The sequence below is a fragment of the Monodelphis domestica genome, chromosome 6, assembly GCF_027887165.1.
Source record: "Monodelphis domestica isolate mMonDom1 chromosome 6, mMonDom1.pri, whole genome shotgun sequence".
NCBI lineage: Eukaryota > Metazoa > Chordata > Mammalia > Didelphimorphia > Didelphidae > Monodelphis > Monodelphis domestica.
Genome location: NC_077232.1, coordinates 63,393,196 through 63,398,990, shown reverse-complemented (window position 1 = coordinate 63,398,990; position 5,795 = coordinate 63,393,196). Strand labels below are relative to the sequence as shown.

General features: G+C 39.3%; 1 pseudogene; it reads left to right on the top strand.

Annotated features, from left to right (window-relative positions):
- Window positions 1-312: 312 nt before the first annotated feature.
- LOC130455219 (serum amyloid A protein-like) lies at window positions 313-4,885 on the top strand (annotated as a pseudogene).
- Window positions 4,886-5,795: the final 910 nt, after the last annotated feature.

Sequence of the window (5,795 nt, the reverse complement as noted above, 5' to 3'; positions counted from 1 at the left end):
GTGAGCCCCTGTTGGAGAGTAAAAAATGGGGAACAAAGCCTAAAATGTCTTTAACAAAGAATTCAATAACCTACGAGGAATAGTCTTCTCTGTCTCTGAACACAGAGAGTCTGGTAAAAAAAAATAGATGGTAGATGAGAAGGCATTTTCCATGAGATCCTTCTTGGTCTTTCAAACATCAAGTAATTTAGATTCAAATAAAGACAAAAGAAAATGGGGGAGTTTAGGCATTGGCCTTAAAATATATCTCAAAGGAGTGGTTTTAAGCCTTGTCTCTCCCTGATCATCTTCCTACATGTTAGCCCATCTGTCATGAGGAAGCTCACCACATTCATATTACTCTTCTCCTTCATCTGTGTTAAGAGTCAGAATTGGTTTACAGATTCTGCAAGATTCATAAAGGAGGCTGGTCAAAGTAAGATCTTTCCAGGCTTGGGTTGGTTCTCTACCACTGGCTGCCCATTAGACTTGGTACAAAAGGAAGGCAGATTTCCACTTGAAATTGGTACTTCCTAAGAAATGTAAAAAGATAAGTATGCCTTTAGATTTAACAAGAGGAATAGGAAGCAGTGTGGTACAAGGCATAAAGAGGTGGCCTCCAAAGCAAGAAGACCTGAGTTCATGTTCTGCCTCTGATACCACTGGCTTTGGGATCTTGGGCAAATGACTTAACCTTTTTGTGTGCCCCAAACACCTCTCCAAGTCCCTAAGGTTTAGAACAAATGCCAAGTCATGTGAGCAAGAATATCCCCACCAGGAGTCCCTCACTGAGAAGACCTAGACTGGGCAATCTAAGCCAGAACTTTGGTGTTTCAGAAATTATTGGTCCCATCAGCATATTGACTCCTCTATCTGGTGTGGTGCTCTGTTACTCAGCTTGAGAAAAGGCACCACAAGGTTGGGCTATTGTTCAATATAGACAGAGGACTTTTCTCTGAAAAAAAAAATGACTGGGAGGTAAGAGGGGAATTGAGAAAAGACGCAAAGAGATATAGAACCTTGTAACTGAGCAATGTCAGTGGCAGGGTGTTGTGGAGTCAACTCTAAATGAAAAGAGTATATAGTTATCCTTATGAGCCATACAGGCTGTAATAAGGGAAGAAACCAAAGCCTTAGGTAGATACAGCTCATTATTTAGAAGGGGGAAGAAAAGATAACTTTGTAGTCGTATTTTCAGGCTCAGTGTCAGAAACAGTAGATATTTTTGGTAATGTGGTATTTCCATGAGTATAAGGGAACTGGAGAGAGGTAGCTGCTCTATCCAAGCAAATAAATCTTTAATTCAATAGAGAAATGCCATCAGTTGCAGCTTTCTATCAGTAGATTCTTCTCCTCTCTTTTTTATTTGGCACAATGTCCAAATTTTTTTAATTTTTTTAAAGTCAATTTAGAACATTATTCCTTGGTTGCAAGAATCATATTCTTTCCCTCCCTTTCCTCCCCCCACCCTTCCCATAGCTGAAATGCAACTACACTGGGTATTACAAGTGTCCTTGATCAGAACCTATTTCCATGTTGTTGGTATTTGCACTAGGATGTTCATTTAGAGTCTATATCCCCAATCATATCCCCTCAACCCATGTAATTAAGCAGTTGTTTTTCTTCCATGTTTCTACTCCCACAGTTTTTCCTCTGAATGTGGATAGTGGTTTTTCTCATAGATCCCTCTGAGTTGTTCAGGATCACTTCATTGCCACTATTGGAGAAGTCCATTACATTCGATTGTATCACAGTGTATCAGTCTCTGTGTACAATGTTCTCCTGGTTCTGCTCCTTTCACTCTGCATCAATTCCTGGAGGTCTTTCCAGTTCCCATGGGATTCCTCCACTTTATTATTCCTTTTAGCACAATAGTATTCCATCACCAACAGATACCACAATTTGTTCAGCCATTCCCCAACTGAAGGGCACCCCCCCCATTTTCCAGATTTTTGCCACCACACACAGAGCAGCTATAAATATTCTTGTACAAGTCTTTTTCCTTATTATCTCTTTGGGGTACAAGCCCAGCAGTGCTATGGCTGGATCAAAGGGCAGACAGTCTTTGAGTGCCCTTTGGGCAGAGTTCCAAATTGCCCTCCAGAATGGTTGGATCAGTTCACAACTCCACCAGCAATGCATTAATATCCCAACTTTGCCACATCCCCTCCTGCATTCATTACTCTCCTTTGCTATCATGTTAACCAACCTGCTAGGTAGGAGGTGATACCTCAGAGTTGTTTTGATTTGCATCTCTCTAATTATAAGAGATGTAGAGCACTTTTTCATGTGCTTATTAATAGTTTTGATTTCTTTAACTGAAAATTACCTTTTCGTGTCCCTTGCCCATTTATCAATTGGAGAATGGCTTGATTTTTTTTGTACAATTGATTTAGCTCTTTATAAATTTGAGTAATTAGAACTTTGTCAGAAGTTTTTGTTATGGAGATTGTTTCCCAATTTGTTGCTCCCCTTCTAATTTTGGTTGCATTGGTTTTGTTTGTACAAAAACTTTTTTTTTTAATATATTTTATTTGATCATTTCCAAGCATTATTCGTTAAAGACATAGATCATTTTCTTTTCCTCCCCCCCACCCCCCATAGCCGACGCGTAAGTCCACTGGGCATTAGATGTTTTCTTGATTTGAACCCATTGCTTTGTTGATAGTATTTGCATTAGAGTGTTCATTTAAAGTCTATCCTCTGTCATGTCCCCTCAACCTCTGTATTCAGGCAGTTGCTTTTTCTCGGTGTTTCCACTCCCATAGTTTATCCTTTGCTTATGAATGGTGTTTTTTTTTCTCCTGGATCCCTGAAAGTTGTTCAGGGACATTACACCGCCACTGATGGAGAAGTCCATTACGTTCGATGATACCACAGTGTATTAGTCTCTGTGTACAATGTTCTCCTGGTTCTGCTCCTCTCGCTCTGCATCACTTCCTGGAGGTTGTTCCAGTCTCCATGGAACTTCTCCACTTTATTATTCCTTTGAGCGCAATAGTATTCCATCACCAACATATACCACAGTTTGTTCAGCCATTCCCCAATTGATGGGCATCCCCTCGTTTTCCAGTTTTGGGCCACCACAAAGAGCGCAGCTATGAATATTTTTGTACAAGTCTTTGTGTCCATTATCTCTTTGGGGTACAGACCCAGCAGTGCTATGGCTGGGTCAAAGGGTAGATATTCTTTTGTCGCCCTTTGGGCATAGTTCCAAATTGCCCTCCAGAATGGTTGGATCAGTTCACAACTCCACCAGCAATGAATTAATGTCCCTACTTTGCCACATCCCCTCCAGCATTCATTACTTTCCTTTGCTGTTATGTTAGCCAATCTGCTAGGTGTGAGGTGATACCTCAGAGTTGTTTTGATTTGCATCTCTCTGATTATAAGAGATGTGGAGCACTTCTTCATGTGCTTGTTAATAGTTTTGATTTCTTTATCTGAGAACTGCCTATCCATTTCCCTTGCCCATTTATCAATTGGAGAATGGCTTGATTTTTTGTACAATTGATTTAGCTCATTATAAATATGAGTAATTAAATGTACAAAAACTTTTTAATTTGATGTAATCAAAATTATTTCTTTTATATTTTGTGATTTTTTCTAGCTCTTGCTTGGTTTTAAAGTCTTTCCTTTCCCAAAGATCTGACATGTATACTATTCTGTGTTCACCTAATTTACTTTTAGTTTTCTTCTTTATATTCAGGTCATTCACACATTCTGAGTTTATCTTGGTGTAGGGTGTGAGGTATTGATCCAAACCTAATTTCTCCCATACTGTCTTCCAATTTTCGCAGCAGTTTTTATCAAATAGTGGGTTTTGGTCCCCAGAACTGGGATCTTTAGGCTTATCATAGACTGTCTTGCTGAGGTCACTTACCCCAAGTCTATTCCACTGATCCTCTCTTCTCCTCTTTTGACTCAAGATAATCTTTTTCCAGGTGCTGGAGATATGTGGAGGACTTACTGGGACATGCATGAAGCCAATTATAAAAATTCAAACAAATACTTCCATGCTCTTGGAAATTATGATGCTGCCCAGAGGGGACCTAGTGGGGTTTGGGCACCTAAAATGATCAGGTAAACCTATGACAGTGGAGCCCATTTCAGCTCTATTTGACAGGGAGGAAATTACAGCATAGAAAAACTCACTCTGGGTGTTGTATCTCCTTCTCCTTTTCTCTATCTTTTTTTAGGACAGTGTCCTACAAAGCTTCCCCTCAAATTGTCTGGCACAGACTGAAGGAGAGGCTGGAATATTGTTGGCAACAGAGATGTAATAAGCAATTCAGAAAGCAGTCAAAGTTAGGATAGGAATCTTTGAATCCCTCTTATGAAAATATGGTGGAAGGACAACAGCCCACAGGACTCTCTCTATTCATTTATAACTACTCATATTTCCATAGGCTCTAAGATTTATCACAAACATAGTACTCATTATTTCTTTTGGAGGAATGTAGGGAAATCTTTTTATGTCCTTTTATAGATGAGCTCACCAAGACACATGGGGCTTAAACGATTTAATAAATAGCAAACATTAGCCTCAGGAATTGAAACCAGATCCTCATAACTCTGAATCTGGTCCCGTTTCCTCAGTGCCACATAGATTCTTTATATAGAAATACTTTTGTCAAAGTTGTCCATATTCCATTTGCCAGAAAGGCAGGTTAGGAGAAGAGTGCCAAGAGAGTTTGTTGCTCAGGATAGGATTTTGGAATTTGATCCAATGATTTAATTCTTTTCTGCCTTCTTGTTTTCCAGTGATGCGCAAGAATGCTTCCAGGGTGGTAGCAGTGGCAGGGGAGAGGAGGATTCTAGGGAAGACCAATTTGCAAATGAATAGGGCAAGAGTGGCAAAGACCCCAATCATTTCAGGCCAGTTGGTCTGAACCCCAAATATTGAACTGACTTGATCCTTCATCTTTCCCATTCCCCAAATCTACCCTCTATGTTGTCTGGATAGAGTCTGGAGTTTCTCTATGTAAACCAATATATGAGTATTCAATAAACATTCAAACTAAGAATGATTCTGCTTCTGAATCATTCTGAGTGAGAAGCCTGAGCAATGTGGGAAACAAGGGCAGCACAGGGGTGTGCTGGAAGAATTGCAGGGATTCAAAAGACCCTGGTTTGCCACAATAGAAATAAATGGTATGACTTTTCTTACGAGTGGCTGAAGCAGAAGATTGATGGAGATTAAAGAAAGTGAGGAATAAAAATTTACTCAGAGAGAGGAAGGTGAGAGATTGTGAAGAATTTAGGTTCCTCAGAATCACCCTCAAAAAACGGCAGCTAGATTCTAGATTTTATGTAAAAGTATTATTAATACATGCAATATTTCTAACTCCTTTTCTCAGGAAGACGAGGTATTTCATGGAGATTTATTTTGAAACATACTGCTTCCTGTTCTATTCATCTGGACCCGTATTTTTGTAATTTTTTGTATCATTTAGATTGTAAGTTTTATTTTGAGGAACAACAGGAAGAAATAGTACCTAATAATTGCTTTTATTCATCTTCATTGGATAAGAATTCACCTCTTTTCGCTTTTTTACCAAATCCTCATTTTCTTCATACTCCCTTCTCTCTAGATTTTCAAGACACTAATCTCCCGTTTCTCCTCCTACCCAATCTGACCTTCCTTTTCAGTCTCTTTTACTAGATCATTATCCCATTGGTGTCCCTCAAGGTTCTATCCTGTGACCTCTTTTCTTCATCAATACTTTTGCCCTTCATCTCATCAGCTCCCATAGATTTAATTATCTTCTCTTTAATGATCTCAAATCTACCATTCCTTCTCTAACCTCTCTTTC